The following is a 20,823-nucleotide window of genomic DNA, read 5'->3' as shown; positions in this document are numbered from 1 at the left end:
AACCAAAACTATGTGAAAATGTTATCAGAATACTGAAATTGAGATAATTTTTAAAAAGCAAAGTAAGTGGTTAATGTGACGTCGTTTAGTTTAATTTATCATACCGTCACTTAAGCACTGAAAGAACATGAGGCATTATGGAGAGTTACCAACAATTATGTACTAATTTTGGGGCATATTATCAAGGGGGTTTATCTCCGCTTTTTTGGCTTTAAAAGCCAAGAAAGCGGAGATAAAATTATCTCCCTATTACCAAGCTGCCGCTAACACCAGTTAGCGACAGCTAGTAGGAGATAGCGACCATCTTGGGCCCCACTTTGCATGTCAGTGATATTTATCACTAATGAGATGCAAAGTGGGCGTGCCAAGATGTTAGAGACTGAAAACAGTCGCTAACATCGCTATCTCCTATTACCAACCTTTGGAGATATTCGCGCTAAGCGGGAATATCTCCAAAAGCTAACACCTGCCCTGAGCAGTTCTTAGCCATGTTATCCAATGGGAGGTGGATAACATGGCTAAGAGCATTTGCTCGATAATGCATGAATATCGCTGACTTTTCAGCGATATTCATGCATTGCGGCCGTTTTCTATCGCATTTGCGATAAACCTTGCTAATAGCAAGGTTTATCTGCGATACAAATCGCCGATGTGCGGCGATAATTTTTGTCTCTAAACAAGTTAGAGACAAAAATTATCGCTAGTTGTTGGTAATATGCCCCTAAATTCTTTTCGACAGGATATGGTAATTTCTAGAACGTGTTTAAATCCCACTTTGAAATACTGGAAATAATTCAGAAATAATCTCTATTTCACTCATACTGCAGTTAGCTTCTTTATTTTCTTTATAACTAATGTTAGTACAAATGAATATAGTTATCTCTTCTAGGAAGGATCGTCAATTCAGTTGCTAGATAATGGAACCCATCAGCCCTCAGTGCCATTTCCATCAAAGAGAGGGAGATTTTATTACTCCATACAGAAGCACAGTGTCCTTTCTGTAATTATAAGCATGTGCTAGCCCTTTCTGTATCTGGCTGTGCATAGTCATTTGAAATCTTTATTCCGTTCCCTCCACAAAATGTCTTTGCACCATTTTCTTAAATTTGTCTTCAAAATAGATTTCCATGCTGTTATTCTCTAGTCTATGAACAGTTCCTAGAAATAAATCACATAATAAAAACGGTGTGAATGCATGCAGTCGCTGCCTCTTCTACTAACGTGTCCAAAGACTGATTATTTATAAACGTTTCTATCTATTGATGTTGCTAGTGCACATTTTGTTAATAAATGTTACTATTATGTTACCTAGCATTGCATCATTTCCTTTATCATTATAGTAATTTTGCTCTGGCACCGAATTTCTGCTATATTGAACTACAAAAATGATCTGTAAAGCAACTAGACACATGGGTTTCAGGGATGGAATTTGATAGGAATAGCTACAGAATACTAAAAAGAATTGTGGTGGTGGTAAATATTGGCCCATGGGGCATACTTAAAGGGAAAGCATTGGCCTTCAAAATATGTGTTTTTAAATACAATTTTCAAGCTAGTGACAAGGGAATCATAGGGTCCAGATGTTAAAGGTTTGGGCAAAAGCATGATGCAGAAAGAATTAATTTTAGCTCTTGCTTCAGAGATTTATCTTTGGATAACGAGGATATCCATTTGAGCTTTATGAATTTCACCAATCTGAAGCTGCGCAGGTATGGTAAAGATAAAATCACTAGAAAGTTGGATAATTTTTATTATGACAATGAACGCACAGGGAAAATGATTGATTTACACATAATATTAAAAGAACATCATTGAATCAATGAAATTCAATTTGCATTGACTGCTAGCCGGTAACATTTGACGTGAATGCATCGTCTCAGAACAACCCAAATATCCCAAAACTTTCTTTGCATAGCACTGGATTCTGAAGAATGAACACAGTGATATTAGCTAACAGACTATCTGATATTTCGGTGCAATTAGAAGTGTGCAAAATTCCAGTGATTTGCATTTGTGCAATTATGCACAAATTTAGAACTAATATGCATAAACACATGTAACTACACAAAATGCTAAACCCCACTTCACACTATATTTTATTATGAAATGTGTCCTTGCATCCATTTTGGACACGAGGATGCATTTATTTATTTATTTATTTATTTGCGTGTTTGCATCGCGCTAGGATCACGTCCCGAAGGAGTATCTCCGCACCTTTGGCAGCCTTATTGCAAATAAACAGTACTGGCAGTGTAACATATTAATTTTGAAATAAAAAGGTTTTTAGCTGTCTCCTAAAGGGGAAGTGCTCCTTACAGAGTCTCAAGGAAAGTGGGAGGGTATTCCACAGCATTGGACCAGCAATGGAAAGTGCTCTATCGCCTTGTCTTGCCTTTTTTGCTCTAGGTACCCGCAGCAGAGCCTGTTCACTAGATCTCAAGGATTGCGAGGGTACATAGAGAGAGAATTTATTAGACAGGTACATGGGGCCTTTCCTCTGAAGACACTTGTGTATGATACAACAGACCTTGAACTTCACCCTCTGTTTGATGGAAAGCCAATGCAAAGTGATCAAAAGGGGTTTGTAGGGAGTGCGGGGGGGCCGATTTAGAACAAGGCGAGCCGCGGTGTTTTGAACTACCTGCAATCTAGAGATTACTCCCTCGTTAGCTGAAAGAAGTAACCCATTGCAGTAGTCTAAGCGACTCAACACTAAGGCCTGTACTAAGGTTTTCCTGGTTGAGTCAGGAAGCAGAGGGAATACTTTCCGCAACATCCCAATGATGTGGAAGCAGGACCCCACCACTTGATTGGCATGTTGCTTGAGAGAAAGGTCCTGGTCTAGACGAACACCGAGATTCTAATCCACCTGCTTTCACAAAAAATAGCCCAAACAGCAGACGCTCCTGTTCTGGTTGTTTGCGTTGTTCACTTGAATGCAGGCAAAATTCAAATTGTTGTTGAAAACAGCGTGTAATTACAAGACAAGGCTTAATAACATAAGTTTAAGTATTTCAAGTAACAAGCGGTATCGGAAATTACCAAAATAAGGCATGATTACGTCTGGAGACTTTTGAAGGCATTCTGTTGGACTATGTGTCCCAGCAGCAGTGGGGCAGGCTAACGTCAACTTCACCCATGGCCAGGGAGACGCACATGTAATGCAGGAATGATCTGTTGGACTACGTGTCCCAGCAGCAACAGGGCCAGGAGGAAGGCTCCTATCAACTCCACCTGTGGCAAGGGGGATGCACATATAGCACAGTGGCAATCCCCATGGTGCGGTAGACTTTTGGAGGCATTCTGTTGCACTACATGTCATAACAGCAATGGGAGCAGGAGACAGGCTCTCATCAACTGCACCTGTGGCCAGGGAGACCTGCATATAGCACTGTGACAAGCACCATGGCGCAGGACGTCCCCGGGTGAAGCCCAAGTCAAGGGCGAGCCTGTTCTGAGCCCGATTAGAGCAAGGAAGAGGCAGGGCAGGGCCACCACCCTTGGTCCTGCTGTCGATCATTTATCCACATTGTCACCTTGGTTTTTGATTGTCTGTGGTATAGGTGGCAGTCCTACCATGTGACCTGCATTCCCTCACGAGACAACCAAGACTCTGAGCCAGGCTTCAGGTTTGTCTTCCTTTTTCTCTGGACACCCTTGGATTTGTGACTATATTTTAGCCCTTAGGTGTCTGCTGGGATGTGTTGGTTCTTGGAAGGCCATGGTGTTCAAATTGTTGGTTGCTATCGACCTGCCTCATAGTTATAAGGCCAGTTATTCTTTATTTTTTGCTCACAGTCATTTACATGTATTCATGGGACTCTAGTGGGTGTGCATATTTCTTCTTTTTGTTTTCTATCACGCTTTATAGGTCAAGCTTTAGTAATTTGTGGGGGCCCTATCTTTGGTTATAGCTGAAAAACACTTGCTCTTTGTAGACTTGAGGAAAAAGAAGACTGCTGGGCCCACTCCAAGGGCTGCTCAGGATACCCCCGCAGGATGACTATGGAGGGATTCCTGACCTGTGTTCTGAGAGTGGGGTCTAAAGAAATTGAGCTAGTAAAAAGAAGACTATCCCTATCTAGGGATGATAGCCCTGTTCCCCTCCCTCTCCTTCATTTATCACTAGTGTTCAGATGGACCCTATTACCCCCAGAGGGTCCCATATTCTCTCATCAGCTTATGTTCAGGGGTGTGACCAGGCAGATTCCCCCATCACTGATTCCTCAATGCAAAGCGGGGGAAACTTGACTAGGAATCTGGACGGGGTGTATTATAGCTTAGCTCTGTAGTCAGTCTGAGGAATAATAGTAAAAGGCGAGTGGGAGTAACTATGAAGAATATCTCTGTAGCAAATGCAGGAGTGCAGGCTGACCCCCCGGTCTCCTGTTCACATCAGAATGAGTCCCCCTTCTTGACCATCTAGATCAGGGGAAAGGGCTCTTTAATAGGGGTTTTGATGATTTGATGACCCATTTGGGAAAAGTGAAGACTCTCACTAGTCAGTTGGGTGACTCTGTCAGTGATCCACTATTCTCTGACTAACACAGACCCCCCTGCAGAGCCTTCCGGGGAGAAGGTGGGCAAGACAGGCATGTCTGGCCTCACTTGCAGTGCCAGCCTTGCTAAGCTGAATCCTCCCCTTCTGGTCAGAGTTGGACAACCCTACACTGTTACTGCTAACATTCCCTCTATCTGACCTCCACTCTCCCCTCTTTCCAGCATAGGTCATATTACTGACACCATGATTTGTGACTTACAACAGGGGAAGGGAGCGTTGCACTCTTTTGTACCACTCAAGGGCTTTACCCCTAGTAAACTTTCCATACACCTTCCCCCAGCTTCAGCTCCTTAGGTTGTTGTTATGGCTAACCCCCCCACCCCCTTAAAGGAAAAGTCAACAGAGAGTTACCCACAATTGAAAAATGAAATTTTACATTGGTTCTCCTTGATGGTCAATATTGGCCATCTTTGCTCAAGAGGTATTCTCATGGTGCTGAGATTGGGTTGGATGGGACACTTCCATAAATATTTTGCAGGTGACTGTGTGGTAATTAACTTTTCTAACAACTGCTGGGCAGAACGTAAAAGACAGGAATATTCTCTTGCTCTTGAATGGTGGCCCGCCAGGATAACGCTGCCTAGGCCAATTTTATGGGGACCTCGGGCTCCTTGTACACCCCTGCCTCCTCAGGGTATTGTCTTACACAATCGCTTTGCGCCCTTGACTGAGCTGGACTCTCAGGACTGACTGGCTGTCATACAGTCCGAGCCATTGTAGCATTGTCCACCTGCTTTATCTGAATTCACAACCACTGAGTCAAACATTCTTAAGGTTCAGAGTTGAAAAATTGCTGGCATTAGAGGGGAGTCTACAAGAGACGGGTCACACTGAAGGTTCCCCCGTTCTAGACAGTTATGTATAATTTATTTACCCTGCCTTGCCCTCCTTGCATGGTAGAGACAGAGGGGTACTTGTCACCTTTAATAAAGTGAGCCTTAAATGCAAAATGGAGATAGTTGACTTATCCATTCACTCCATTTTAAGCAGGTGTGAGAGGCTGGCCTGGTATATGATGTACACTAATGTAAGTAGACACGCCGTACCAGTCCAGACAACCCTTATGGTTATTCAGGAGGTCTTAGACAACCTTAGAAAGCTCACTACGTGGTAGCTATGGAGATCAGCCTTCAGGCTTAGTCCAGAAGGCGTGTAAAGCAGCTTCTTTTACCAGAATGTAATCTTATAGGTATAGATTAAATGAAAAAGAACCACAAAAGGTATTTATAGAAATATGTATTTATTATATAATACTCACTAACACGTTTAGATATCTCCTATCCGGAGATATGCACAATGCACACAATATTTTGCATAGAAATCACGTAAATAGCAAAGAATGCACAGTGAACCCCAAGGGGGGAAAACATATATTAGAAAAGTGGTATAAGAACCATGACTCTCATGCCATGACAACGTCCAGAGGATGTAGACGTGCTGAGGACCCAAGGAACCATCCCACGTGAGGGACTAGGAACCCCACAGATATAGTGTGCAGTGTGGGAACAGAACCGCATCCTCCATATAAATCAACATGCAAGTCAAAGTTGCAATTTTAAAGAAAAAGTACTTTTCCCTGTGGACCCTGAAGAAACCTCATGGAATACATAACGTTGGAGGAGCATCCCACCCATGGATAACCTAGTACCCAGGTTACCTACACAACGGAAGCCGGGTGCAGAGGTGTGATGTACTGCCAGAAACTGCCGCCAAACCCTACAGAGAGCTTCAGGAAAGTGCTGCTGCTGGAGAAGAAAAAAGTGTCTGGTGGAATCCGAAGGTGGATTAAAGTTGAGAGGTACCTGCATGCAGAGGGGACAGAGTCTATGTCACTTAGGGATGACCCTGAGACATGGAAAACGAATGCCTACTGATGTAGGGTGTTGCATGAGTGTTTACAGTGACCTTGACTCTGCAGCTGAGGGGACCAGGCAATGCTGAATAGGACCAGGAGCCGTGCAAGAGCTGTCCCACATTGGATGTTGAGAGTTGAATGGTCGGTGTCTGTCGGTAGCACCAACAAGCCTTGGCCACTGCAAACATTGTGGAAGTCGATGAAGGTGTAATGTCAGGACCAGAAGGGTCCAGGTGACTCACCACAAGTAGGGGAGTCAGGGCAGGCCTGAGCAATCAGGGGAGCCCAAAACAAACAAAGGTGACCCTCAACAGGACCCACAGGCCGGAGGCATTGGAGTCGCAAGAGGACCTCGAGCAGCTCACCAAAAGATGCAGGCCACGATGCAAAAGATGTGGTGTGGACAAAGATTCTGGTCACTGGAGATGCTTGATGTTGGGGCTACTAGAAGCCAGAAGATCTTGGCGGAAGGAAGCCAACAGGCCTTTGCAATTCACATGTTGATGCAGTTCATAGGGGTTTGGTTTCTGCAGCTCCTACAAGGTATACTGGCCTCAATCTTGGTGAGAGGGCAGGGTAGGCCTAGAGAGATGCGAAGAACCACCACCTGTGTTGCTGAGCCTTTCGGAGTCTGGGGGAGCTTAGGATCAGCAGACTGGTCAACTCCTTAACTCCAAGGGACATTCCTTCAGGTGTCTTTGATTCCCACAGGCCTTGGAACGGTCCTCTATGGTCTAACCAATTGGCTACACTGGTAATGACATTGTAGAATTTGGTTGTGGCATTGGCAGGGTCATCAGTGAGCTAGACGTAGGTTGAGTGTCATCAGCATAGGAGATTATGTTGAGTTCATGTGACCTGATATCATATGTGAGTGGGTCAGTTAGATTTGAAGAAAGTGGGGTTGAGGGATGATCCTTGGGGGTCCGCGGCATATGGTATCCTTTGGATGCAGATGTGAATAGGGCAGTTGGATGCTCTGTGTTTGACCAGTGAGTAACGATTTGATCCACTTTAGGGCGCCTAATTGTATACCAATGTTGAGTCTGCCAATGAGGGTGTGGTGGGAGATGGCGTTGGAACATAGCAGAGAGATCAAGGAAGATCAAGGCTGCCATTTCTCCGGTGTTCGAGGAGAGTTCTGATGTCATATGTGGCACCAATAAGTGCAGTCTCTGTGCTGTGGGTAGCTCGGAACCCAAATTGTGAGGTGTTAGATAGATGGTTCTGTTCCAGGTATTTGGTGAGCTGTTAGTTGATAGTCTTCTTGAGTACTTTGGCAGAGAGATTAGTCTCTAATTGTTGAGGTTGCTAGGATCAGCCGAAGGTTTCTTTTGAAGGGGTCTGATCTCTGCATGTTTCCACCTGTCTGGGAAAGTTGCTGTAGAGATCAAGGTATTGACAATATTTGTGAGTTCTGTGCTGATTGTATTGGTTCTGATGTTGAAGAGATGGTGGGGGCAAGGGTCGGTGGGTGCCCTGAATTGAATGGACAACATGATGACTGTGGTGATCTGCATGCTGAAAGGGGACAAGGAGTTATTCGCATGGCTGTTTTTTTCTGGTTGGTTGAGGTTGTCGAGGCTAAAGGTGCTGGGTTAGGGGCTGAAGTTATTGTACATGGTGGCAATCGTACTGTGGAAGGAATCAAAGAGGAAGTCACAGAGTTCTTGTGAGGGGCGGATGGTGTTCTCTGTGACTGTCGGCTTGGAGAATTCCTGGACTATTTTGAAGAATTCCTTCTTGTGGTTGGATGCAGCATCCATGTGAACGGTGATGGCTGACCTCTTGGCTTCCTTGATCTGGAGGTGGTAGTTGCTGAGGGCTGCTTTGTGGGTGGTTCTGTCACAAAGGTCCTTGGTGATACGCCATTTCTTCTCAAGTTGATGGCAGTTGCTTTTGGTGGCTCTGAGCTCTGGGGTGTATCAGGTGGCTTATTTTTAGGTTTTCTTGGCTTTTGCTATTTTCCATGGAGTGACTCTGTCAGTGTACCTGAAAATCCAGGTGGAGATGTTCTGGATGGCCTGGTCAGGGTACAATGAAGTTTTGGGTTGTTTGTTGTTGAGGACATGAGTGCATTGACTCTCGGTTACCATGCCCGAGCTGTGGTGGGTGGCTCTGTGGTGCTTGATGATGGAGTACTGGGTGTCGGAGATGGTGAGGACAATGATGAGGTTGTCAGTTCAGGTGAGTTCTGTGACTTGTTTGAATTTGATTCTGTCACTGAAGATGATAGTGTTGCGTGTGTGTCCAGCTTTGTTTGTGGTTTTTGGAAGCAGTTGGTTGAGGCCTTTTTTCAGGTTTTCTGAGAGGGTGGTGGAGTTGGTGTCATTGAAGTCATTGATATGGAAACTCAGGTTACCAAGAAGTACATAGTGGTGGGAGTCAATTGCAAGGGGGGCGATGATATTGGTGATGTCATCTCAGAAGGCTGGCTGGGGCTCCAAAGGTCTGTAAGCGAGGGTTCCTCTTATCGTAGACCTTGCGTAGGCCGGTAGTTTGAAGTTGAGATTTTCCATGAGGGATGTTGAGTCATTGTTGATGGCAGTGCACCCAATGGTTTCCTTGAAGATGATGGCGAAGCCACAGCCGTGTCTGCTGGTATGGTCACAGTGTGTCATCTTTTAGCCTTTGGGGGTGGAGATGCTCGGTTTGAGGAGGGGTTGAGCCATATTTCTGTAAAGAAGGCCATGTTGAGGAAGAGGGTGGCAATGGTGTTCCAGATTTCTGCTGCATATTTCCAGAGGAAGTGGGCGTTGATCAGGATGCACTGGAGCAGTTCTGGGTTGTTCGTTGTCTTCAGAGTGAAATGGTGCGGGATTCATTGATGGCTGTTTTGCAGGAGTACCAGCAGTGAAGGCAGGTGAACTGTCCTTTGGTTGATTGTGGGGAGGAAGGGAAGCAGCTCTTGCTTTGGTATCTTGGGGTCTATAGCTCCTTGGTTGTGTATTTGTGGGTGGCAGGAGGCCAAGGAGCCCAGGCTATGTCCATGTGCGTACAGCTATCAATGAACTTGCCTTTGGCACACCAGTGGAGCACCTGCCGTGCACCCGCTGCCCCTGGCCAATGCACAGCTGCTTCGTAAGCTCAATTTGTGGGAGAAAACTCCAAATGCACTGGACAAGATAGCGGTAGCAATAAACCCAACATGTTATATTCAATCCCTCCTCAATTGATGAAAACAAATTGGGGTAGAATAAAATAAAATAATGAGGCTTGAATAAGAGTTGCGCCAGGGGCATGTCATCTGAGGCAGCACCCGGGACCGAACTGGGGACGAGGTACCAATACCACTAGGCTGGGCGGCAGGAGTGGCCCCTCCTTTAACTTCCATTCTTAGTTACCAGGCCTAAAAAGGGAAATTACATGCAAGACCATGAATGACAGGATACAATTCTGCTTTTGGTTCCCAGTTCTTCGCCTTTTTCCGTGTTATTTCCCCCTTTTTTAGCAGGAGGCATTACTGAAACCAGGTGGGGTGATTTTCCTACTTGGGATACCACTCTACCAGATTTGGAATGAAAGCCCAAATCTGTAATGATGTTCAGAGCATTAAAATCCAGCTGAAGATTTGTAAATTATGTGCCTACATATTTCTGTTTTGTTAGTAATCTTCTGCTTGAAGACAAATCAAAGTATGTATTGCATCTATGAACAACCAATCCAATCCTCAAATTGGTTCTAAGAGAATTTTTTTAGAATGCTGAGTTTAGTCAAGATGTTTTTGAGGATAACTAAAGCAAATTATATATTTTGAAAACGCCTTTTTACAGAATCAGCAATTTGTTTATTAAACATTTGATGAGTGCAACTATACTTACGTTTAGAAGGGTACACATGTTATAAATGCAAGCTATTTTAGGTTGTTCATTAAATGATTTCTGATGGATTTTCAGAACTTTCATACACATAGGAAGTATCATGTAAAGCCACTTTAGTTAAGTTTTCAGTGTTAATTACAATTTGATACAATGTTATCTCAGCCCTTTCAACATTTTAAATAAAACATTTTTTTAAATATGTTTATTAAGTTTCCAATAAACATGGTAATATACATGGAGATACAGGTCAAAAAGCATCAACCATCAGTAAACAACCCCCTACTGGCCCCCCCAGCAGAGCAGATAAAGTACATTAGTAAATGTATGAATCCTGAGCATTGTAGACACATATGGGCGGTATATCAGAAACACAATCAAAAGATGGAGTCCCACAATCAAGGTAATGAAGTCCGAGAAGAAAGCAGCACATGGTCAACCAACTTATTACAGTTCAGGATTATTCAATAAATATACGGTTAGTGGGGCCCAAAAATCTTTCGAGCGCAAAGCCTCAGGTAGCTCCTCCGCGTATGCCCCCAATTGGTCCCTACAAGAAAGTAAGTCAAGGATCAATTTTTTAACAGTAATGGTTTTCGCCCCCCAGCATTATGCCACCGCCCTTTTATCCAGTCTCACACAGCCAAAACCTACAAAGTTGCAGTAGGGTATAGTAATGATGCAGATACTTAAAGTAAATTATACAAAGGTTGCAATTCACCGTGAGGCAGCTGGTTAGCGCACAGCAAGCCCTCCATTGCTTGAGCTTCAGCGTGGAGCCCAGAGCAGCATTCCACCTAAGATAAGAGGGGTGTTCACCTGGATCCTGCTTCCGCAAAGAGGCATTATATAGCTTGGTGATCAACCCCTTCCTCTTTTTTCTACCGGCACCGCCTGCAGCACCAGCAGAGTTGTAGGCTCCGTCGGAAAGCTCGGGTAGATGGCTCTAATTGCTTGCCTCACCATTATATACACAAAACCCTGCATAAAGCCTTGATTCCGCACGCCTGAACATCCTGTAAGGAACAGAACTGACCCTGTTTATACAGATCACCCATCCGACTGATCCCGATATCCGCCAATTCTTGCAGTGTGGCCTGTTCCTGCGCAGTCGAGATATCAGGATGAGCAGCCAGTGGTAGCGACAGAGCATATATATAGGGACGTTGTGCCCTTTTGGCTAGAGTCTTCAAGGCACAAGCAATACATTTTACAGGGTTGATTTCAGTCCTGGGGCCCCCCGCACCCCAAAAGAGTTGCCGCCTGCAGCGGCAATGGAAGAACAGCTTCTGACTCTATAGCAGTGTGAGGTTGAAACTGCTGTAGAAAGTGCCCGTAGTGCGCAAACTGCGCCTGAGTACACAAATAGTATAACCGCAGTTCAGTAGCCTCAAAGCCACCACGATCACATGGCTGTACCAAAGTATCCCAACTGCATCTGGGCTTCTTACCACCACATGCAAATGTAAGCAGTGCCGACTGAAGTAAGAAGTGACATTATTGCTAATTTGACATCCTCCATATCAAACGGCTGTGTGATATATTCCCGTTGCTCCTGGGAAAGCCATCCTAGTGCGATATCGTCCATTTAAGAGTGTATCTCCTCTGTCGGAACTGTACACCTATACGCATAGAGATTGGTATAAAAGTTGAGGACAATCTCACTAATCTTGTGCGGTTTGTAGTGTGTGATCCCATCATCATCCAACAATTCAGTAATGAGCTCCTGGCTACGTGATGCTGCTAACTTTTGAGCCAATGAGTGTCTAGGGCGGCCTCCCTTCCCAAAATAACCAGTTGTACTTTTCTGAATTTGTGCAACAACTCCTGATCCACTGTTTCGTTATGTTCTGTGACAAGGTCCCTAATTTTGGCAAACCCGGCTGGTAGGGATGTCTCTCATAATCACACTCAATAGTAGAGTTGTCCGCTTCTAATTTATGTATTCTTCGTCTGATGTCCCGCCGCACTCCCACTTGTGCACCTATGCAGGTGCCCCTGATGGTCACCTTAAATGCCTCCCACAGTAGTCTGGCACTGCTAACAGACCCCTTGTTTTCCCAGAAATAATTACGAATGGCCTCCCCAATAGTCTGGCCAAATCAGTGTCAGTCAGTGAGGCCTGCTGCAAACGCCACGCAAAGGGCGGCCACTCGCATGCAGGTACCTGCAGTTCCAGGACCACAGGTGCGTGATCTGAGAGCATTCAGGCCATATGACTGAACTTCATCGCCCAGGTGCACACGTCCTCTGAAACAAGCCAGTAATCTATGTGAGACCATGTGGAAAGAAGATTTGAAGGTGCTTTCCTTAACCCCAGGGTGTTGAAGTCTCCAGACGTGTTGTAGATTGCCAGCATCTAATACCTCAAGAGCGTCTCAGATTGCTGCATGAGCCTTACCACTCTACTGCCCACCCAGTCAAGAGCCACATCTAGACAGACATTAGTCACCTCCCCAGATTATCTCGGCCAGAGGAAATCCGGTGATACGGAGCCATACATCCGAAAAGAAAGATGGGTCATCGATATTGGGACCGTAGACATTGACAAGTAACACTTGCATACTGCGCATTTCACCATACAACAACACCACCACTCGTCCACCCGCGTCCGTTTCTTCCCGAATGACTGAAAAGGGGACCCTTCCTTCACAAGGATCATCACCGTAGGCTAAGAGGATGCAATTCTTATATCTGCCCAGCGTGCGCCCACTTTTTGTTCCAAATCCTTAGTGTAGTGGGTTTCTTGGAGTAGCGCCACTTACACGTCCATTCTGTCCAAGTAGGCCAGTACAGATTGAATTTTCTTGGGGGTGTTAAGTGCCCTCACATTCCAAATCAGGCACTTTACTTTACCATTCATTCAGTCTATACACTAGCACTGCGATACAAATACGATAGCGCTCACCATGTGTGTAAATTATCGAGTATTGCCACTCAGACTTAGATCCATAATAAAAGAGTATTGCTGGCTCACCTCTCCCCAACTCACCCCCTCCACCCCCCACCCACTTCAGCATCCCCAACTCACCAAAGCCATTCCATAACAGTATAACATTTCCCCAACAGAGAACAAAGTGAAAAATGTACATGTGGAGAACGCCCATTTGGGGGGACGTCAGAGCACTACAATCCTCCTAACGAGTAGGAGGTGGCTGAGCAGGTCTAGTAATAGTGCTAACCTTTCAGATGCCTACCACTGCAGCACACATCATGCCATGAGCTCACAGGTACTGGGACACAAATAGGGTCAATCCTCCAGGCAAGTATACGTGAGGCCAGGTAGGGATTTGTCAGTTCTTCCCATCTCTGCCATGCTTAGGTGCGCCACTGATTCCAAATTAGTGACCAAATACAGTACACACAAAGTTGCGCAAGTTAGCAAACCTGTCATAAATTTAAGGCAGAGGGAGTCAGAGATCACAGCAATGAACAATCCTGTCCACTGAGCCCAAGGGGGAGGGCTCCCGCAGACGGGCGCCACCCAAGTGAAAGGGATCAACGTAATTCAAGACCTTTCAGTGATCAACAATAAAACGATGCCCCAAGCCCTGGGCCTCTGCAGCCCCTCACTCTCCGAGTTTTTACAGGAAGGCGATGTGCAAGTATCAGACACCAGTCTCACAGTCCCACAATAAAACCACTTGGAGCATCAGGCATGCCTGGCGTCTCAGCGCATACAGAGATGGTCCATGCAGTGCCAGCAATACTAGGCCTAGCGACCACCAAGGGTAATATCCTCCTGCCCAACAGCTAATCTCAGTCAGGCACGGCAACAGTATAACATTAGTAGAGTCCTGCGGCCCAGCTGCAAAGGCCTGACACATTGCGTCCAACGGCAGAGAGGGGTCCAGATACTCAAGAACAGAATTGGGCCCAAATGCACCGTTTGTCTCCAAGCTATGTTGGCAGGTCACAAGGTGGCCACTCGCCAGGTGGCAGTCAGCACCAGCAGCCCCAATGAACATGTGCTCCTACCAAGGTTGCAAATCAACATTCAGCCCTCGGGCTGCTTCCATGGGTTAAGGCTGTTCAGCCAATTCTATCTCTGAAGGTCGCACTGCGCAAGTTTAAAATACACTTAAGGCATGATTCTCACAGGGTATACTGCAGTGCACCCCGCCGCACAGTGTATTTGAGGCACGGCAGTCTTATGGGTCCTGACAGCTCGTTTACCATGACCTAGCAATCAAAGGAGGCAGCACAGCACACCGGTCCCACGGGTCTGGGCACGGTCAGCCCGGTAGCAGATCCCGTGAGCGAATTCCAATACACATCACCAGGAGGGGGCTCAGACACAGCAACAGGAGTCCCAGAGATTTTTGCAAGCTCGTGGATACAGTGTGTTCCAGTGTCGTACAGCCCTTCCTCGCAGCTACACTCACCCTAGTGCACTGAGGGATATAATGAAATCCAACCGTACATGTAGTCTCTGAGACGTGCCTTCCCCACAGCGGGGCACTCGTATCTCTGCGGCCGCTTCCCTGGACCTATGCACGGACAGGATGATCAGTCCCTACATGCAAATATCGGCCCTGTGTTTTCAGCGGCTGGAGCAGCAAGCATTAGACGCCTCCCAGTGCAGTCAATCACAATGGTTCAGAGCCCATTGCCAATGCCCCCAGTCAGTTTGGTCCGCTCCGCCTGTATTCCCAGCCACCAGCCATGACTTGCAGGCCACAGGCCGCTCCAGGGCCCGTCACCACCTCCGTAGCTACTGGCCCGGGTCGGCCATTCCCCGCTCACGACAACCAGTGCCAGTCACCTCTGGGTCCTCAGTGATCTCCTCTGGGTCCCTCAGTGTCCCACGTCGTTCCTGCCATCCCTACAGGTCCCAGCGCTAACAGCTCTCTGCTGCATCTCCGCATACAACTGGAGTCCGGTACACTCCCTCAGTTCAGCGGCCCCAGGAACCCAGCAGTGGCAATCTCCGGATCTCCCACTGCACTCCGCTACAGTCACAGCGCAGCAGGCTGGATTGATTGGCCACAGGTATTTTGTGCACTAGCAGGCACCAAGACACACTAGGGCACACTCACTCCACTAGTCTGGCAGGCTCTCCTGTCAGGGCTTCGCTGTAGCTGCCATTTTTTGGAGCCTCCGTCTGGTCAGTTAGTTCTAAGATTCCCAACAATACAGTGGCTCCCAGCAGCTCAAACCCCCATTGGAGTGCTCAGTAGGACTCACCAGCTCAGGGTACCAGTTTGCAAGTCATGGATGCACATTTTAAGGAGGGGCGAGGCTAGCAGCCAAAGATGGTGGCTGCTTGAAAGCAGGGCTCCTACTCCGAGCCATCAACTATCATGAATGCATGATGATTGGGACTCCCCGCTTGCCACCGAGGTATGGGAAGGGATTGTCCCTCCCCTGTGTTAGAGAATCGGAGATAGTGGAAGGCTGAGAATCCACTGACTCGCTGCCTGACGGTGAGCCGAGGGGCCGCGATACACAAAAGAAGATGACGGCCGCATTGCGGAACTGAAGACTCCCAAGCCTGCACCACGCGTAGTGGCTACGAACCGACCTGAGGCGCGGTGAGATCGGAGCTGGAAGCCGCCCTGCCGCCCAAATTGGTGATCTGCAGAGCGGCGGCATCACCGTGAAGGCCCGAGCAGCGGGTGAATGACAAACATGGCGGCCGCAATAATAGATGGGATGATAACGCTACCGGAATAACGGCAGGCTCTGCGGGGCGGCAGGAGTGCTGACTGTGGCAGCGGGGATTGGCGCCTGCCTGGAGGAGGAGCGGTAGACAGGTGTGTGTGGCTGTGAGGCACCCGACTGTTATAGCTGCACGTAGGAAGCAACTGGACCTTCAGGCGATTTCCCGCATCCGCGCCTCGGCTACCTGACCCGTGCTGAGCTGCGGTACTGAAGAGGCGATTGGGGCGGCCAGCGAGGGCACCTGCAGGCATTGCACACGGGGAGGCGGCGCCGAGATGAGACTTTCCCCACGCTGCAGGCCATTGTTAGACGGGGCGGGGGCCCCCCTGCCCTTCTTCTCCAACCTCCATGGGCAGTGAAATGGCAGTGGACTCGGAGGGTTATTGAATCAACCCCAGCAAACTGTTGAGGGGTGAGAGAAGCGGAAGTGCCACCACACCACTGCAGGACCTGCACTGAGGAGAGCAAACGGCCTGTGATTCCTCCTGGGCAGCCTTGAAACACCCGTGGAGACTGGGGTGATTGAGAGACCCCGGAAGGCTGGTGCCCGCTACGTTGGGAGAGGCAAGTGGTGCAGCTAAGCACCCAGATGTATTAAGGATGCTACTGACTGGTAGAGCTGCGGAGGGGGACCAAGAGGTGGCACGAAGGGAAGGAACGCCTCTCAGAGGACAACTGAAAGAGACCCCGACCACAGGGTGGATCCCACTGGCAGCAACTGTGACAAATTTGGTGGTGGACGCCATCTGCTGAAGGTGTAGACGCCAACGCCTTGCCGAGCTCCCGGGTAAGGGAAGCAACCTGCCTCTTACAGCACTACACACTGGAGAATATGCGGCCCTATAATACGCAAACTCCAGGACCCTCCGGGGACATTCACACGAAGTGGGGGAAACCAAATGTAGCTATGGAAGGGTATTGAGAGGACTACGGCGGATCAATTGCGACACTGCTGACTGAAGGACAGATCTGTGTCTGGGCCGAACTGGATAGAGGTGACTGGGCTTTAATGACCGGTTGAAGACGCATAACGGGCGACGGAGCTCTGGAAAGAAGATTCACGGAGAGAGCGACTGGAGCGGACCCCGGGGGACCCACTGTGCCGAGGTTGACCCAGATCGCCACAGAACCAACTGAAGATGGGTACATTAAAAGGATCAAAGAGTGGGACGCAGCAGTCGGTGGGAGGCGACACGCCTGAAAGAGAAGACCAGGGGGAGGGTGAACCAATGTGAGACCCCCAACTTCAGCAACAACTAGATAAAATCCTGTTAGCTATATCAGACTCGCGCACGGCACTCCAACAGGAAATAGCGCAGGTGGCCACGGGGTTGGGATTTCTCCGAGCTGATCATGGCAAACTTTCCAATAGGGTCACAGATGTGGAAAGCACACTCCAGACAACTGCACCAGCACAACAGACCCTTAGAGCCGCCCTGGACAACGTGCTTGATCAGTGGGTGCCCTAGAAAGAAGGGCGGAAGATGCAGAGGGCCGAAACAGACAGAACAACATACGGGTGGTAGGCCTACCGGAGAAAATTGAAGGATCGGATATGGTATCGTACCTGGAATCCTGGCTCAAGACAGTAGTGGTGCCGGAGGGCCTGTCGGCTTTCTACACGCTGGAACGAGCGCACAGAGTTCCGGCTCGACCGCCTCAACAAGGTCGTCCCCCAAGACCAGTGGTGGCACGACTGCTGCATTTTCGAGATACCGGGACTTGATCCTCCAGAAAGCGAGAGTGAATGGCCCCTTTCAAGTGAACAATAGTAAGGTCAAATTTTTTCTCGACTACACGTACGAAACTCAATGCCGCCAAACTTCCTTTTTGGCAGTCAAACGGGAGCTGGCAAAGAGGGGCTACAGTATTCACTTCTATTTCCGGCCAAGGGTAGTAGTTGATGACATGACCTGGTTCTTTGACACCCTGGGTGATGCCTGTGCTTGGCTGGAAACATACAAAGCTGGAAACGACTGCGGCGAACGGGAGCTACAGCTCACCGCTGAGTGATTGCCACAGCGTAAATCGAGAAGGCTCCGAAACCATCGTCGGGGACTGAGGAGACCGTCCCCTTCTCAAACAGCGGCTGAGCGGAGGGAGGCTCTGACGGCGGTGTCCATGCACTCGGCTGCATTGGAGAACCCTTCTGTGGACGGCACGGGATCGGAGAGAGACAGCGCGAGATCTGACTCGGAAAGCTCGGCAACGGATAGTGTGCGGCTACCGAAGGTTACACCAGCGACAGCAGAAGGCATGCTAGATGAAGGGTGGACAGAGGCGCGAAGCTGACTGGATTTGGACTTAGAGCTGAAAGGACTTCCACAGATGACTTAACAAGGGAGGTTGGTTGTGTGCTGTATGTGGGGGGGAGGAGGGTGTGCACATGGGAGAGTTTCTTTCTTTGGCGGGGCTCTTGGATCAGCGAGACTCATTGGATCGTAGGACCACTTGTTGGCTGTGGGCACCCCCTTATTGCCCTTAAGGCATGCCTGCAGTTACTACTGACAGGCTTAGTGACGTGTTGAATGTTGTGTTTGTTTGGATGGGAACTAGAGCTTTGAAGCTAGGTCCTGTTCTGCAGGGGGTGAAGTTGAGGGATGTTTGGGTAAGGGAGCGGGAGGGATTGTCACTGACGCAGATACACTGAAGAGATGAGGGGAGGAGCTAGGGGAGAAGCGCGGGAAATTGGGGGAGTATGAGTGATTCTTCTGACTTACGATGCATAACCTGGAATGTGAGAGGTCTACACACCATGATAAGGAGACACAAAATCCACGCACACCTAGTCCGTAGGAGAATTCATATTGCAATGCTTCAGGAAACACACTTAACGAAAGCTGAAGGGGTAGCGCTGCAGAGCAGGTGGAGAGGCCAAGTCTATAATTCCACATATTCTACATACGCTAGAGGCGCGTTGATATGGATTAGAGCAGGGGTCCCTTTCCAATTAAATAAACAGACAATAGACCCAGAAGGCAGATTTGTGGCCGTTGAGGGGAGGCTGAGAGGTAGAGAGGTGGCTTTTGCAGTGTTTATGCTCCTAACGTCGACCAATTGAGTTTCAGGTCGAGAATATCGGGGTCCCTGGCGCACTATCTAGCAGTCCCGCTAATAATAGGCGGTGACTTTAATTCTATAACAGATATATCACTGGATAGGTCACACCCACCCTTGGCTGACTCACCGATACATCGATTGACCAAGGCACGTTGGGGATTAATGGATGCCTGGCGAGTACAACACCCGCAGGACAGAGACTATTCATATTTTTCGGGCATGCATGATTTACACGTGAGATTGCATGCGGTCTTGTGCTCCGCAGGAGTAATGCCCAATGTGGTCCACACTGACTATCTCACTAGAACGATCTCTGACCACAACCCACTATTATTTACGATGCAGTGGATGCCGGGAAACCTCGAGTGTCCCTACCTGGAAGTTATGCCCCGAGATACTAGATGACCCACTCTTTCAAACTGCGATCGAAGAGGGGATTACCCATTATTTTGCGGAGAACGCTGGGACGACTGAGACGAGAGCGCTAGAATGGGACGCATTTAAGGTAGTTATCAGAAGATTATGCATAGGAAAGTATGCAGGAGTGCGGAGGACTCTTCTGAAAGACCTGAGTACAGCTGATAGTGCTGTCCGCGAGGTAGAACTTCTACGGCCTGGCCGACCAGAGCTTCAGGAGAAAGTTAGAGCTGCAAAGGAGGCGGTAGCAACAGAGGTAGAACGCTTGCGTAGCTTTGACCACAAAGCAAACACGATGAGAACCCACGCAGAAGACGATAAGGCAGGAACATTACTAGCCTGGTTGGCCAACCCTATAAAACGAAGCTCCCCTATTGTGGCCTTAGACACATCAGAAGGGCAAGAGGTGTATTCTCAAAACGAGATATTGCAAGGCTTCACACATTATTATGAAAGATTTTACAGAAGTACGTTAGAAACAGGGGACTCGGCCATAGATATGTTCCTTGGGGACCTGCACCTTCCGGAACTTGATAAGGAACAGGCAGAAGAGCTAGGGAAGGACATAGAAATAGGGGAGATTAAAGGAATGGCCTGCAACAAGACACCAGGGATGGACGGACTGCCTATAGAATGTTATGCGAAATACGCTGACTTACTCGCACCCTGGCTTCAAGTAGTCTATAGAGAGGTAAAGGAAACGGGGCAGCTACCGAAATCAGTGCGAGAGGCATTGGTAATACCGCTGCTGAAACCAGGGAGAGAAGCTAGGGACACAGCCTCATACAGACCATTGTCGATGCTCACCACTGACTATAAAATATTGAGTAGCATTCTAGCGACTCGATTATTACAACACATGACCGCACTACACTAGTCAATGAGGATCAATAGGGCTTTATACCAAAGCGAAACACGACAGCGAACGTCCTACGACTGCTGCGTCTGCTAGGAGAAGACCACCTGGAGGCACAACCGCCAATGATACTATCAGTAGATATCAAAAAGGCCTTGGACAGCTTGGAGTGGGAATATCTATAAAAAGTGGTGAGTCAATTCGGCTTGGGAGATGGTTATTTACAGTGGACAAAAGTACTATACATGTCTGCGATGGCCAGAGTAAAAATAGGCACTATAATATCAACGCAATACCCAGTAGAAAGATGGACGAGGCAGGGATGCTCGCTATCCCTGTTACTATTCGCCCTAGCTGTGGAACCCCTCGCGATTACGGCATGGACGGGGAACCATTACAGGGGGCTACAGAGCAGAACTGGCCCGCAGTATATCTCACTGTACTCAGACGACCTGTTACTTTTCCTAGAAGATGCAGACGGGGCGCTATCGGGAGCCGAACAATTGCTCTCAGACTTCGGGGAACTTTCAGGCTTGAAAGTGAACTGGTCCAAAACTTGCTTGTTCCCAGTGCGACAGGGTGAGATACAACC

General features: G+C 48.0%; 1 protein-coding gene across 1 annotated transcript in view; it reads left to right on the top strand.

Moving 5' to 3' along the window:
* The window catches only part of PTH2R (parathyroid hormone 2 receptor), a 721,892-nt gene that overhangs the window by 439,189 nt on the left and 261,880 nt on the right, over positions 1-20,823 (top strand). The window lies entirely within an intron of this gene.

The sequence above is a fragment of the Lissotriton vulgaris genome, chromosome 2_1, assembly GCF_964263255.1.
Source record: "Lissotriton vulgaris chromosome 2_1, aLisVul1.2, whole genome shotgun sequence".
In the NCBI taxonomy this organism is placed as follows: domain Eukaryota; kingdom Metazoa; phylum Chordata; class Amphibia; order Caudata; family Salamandridae; genus Lissotriton; species Lissotriton vulgaris.
The sequence above is the reverse complement of the archived record's forward strand: the minus strand, read 5'-3'. Positions and strand labels throughout refer to the sequence as shown.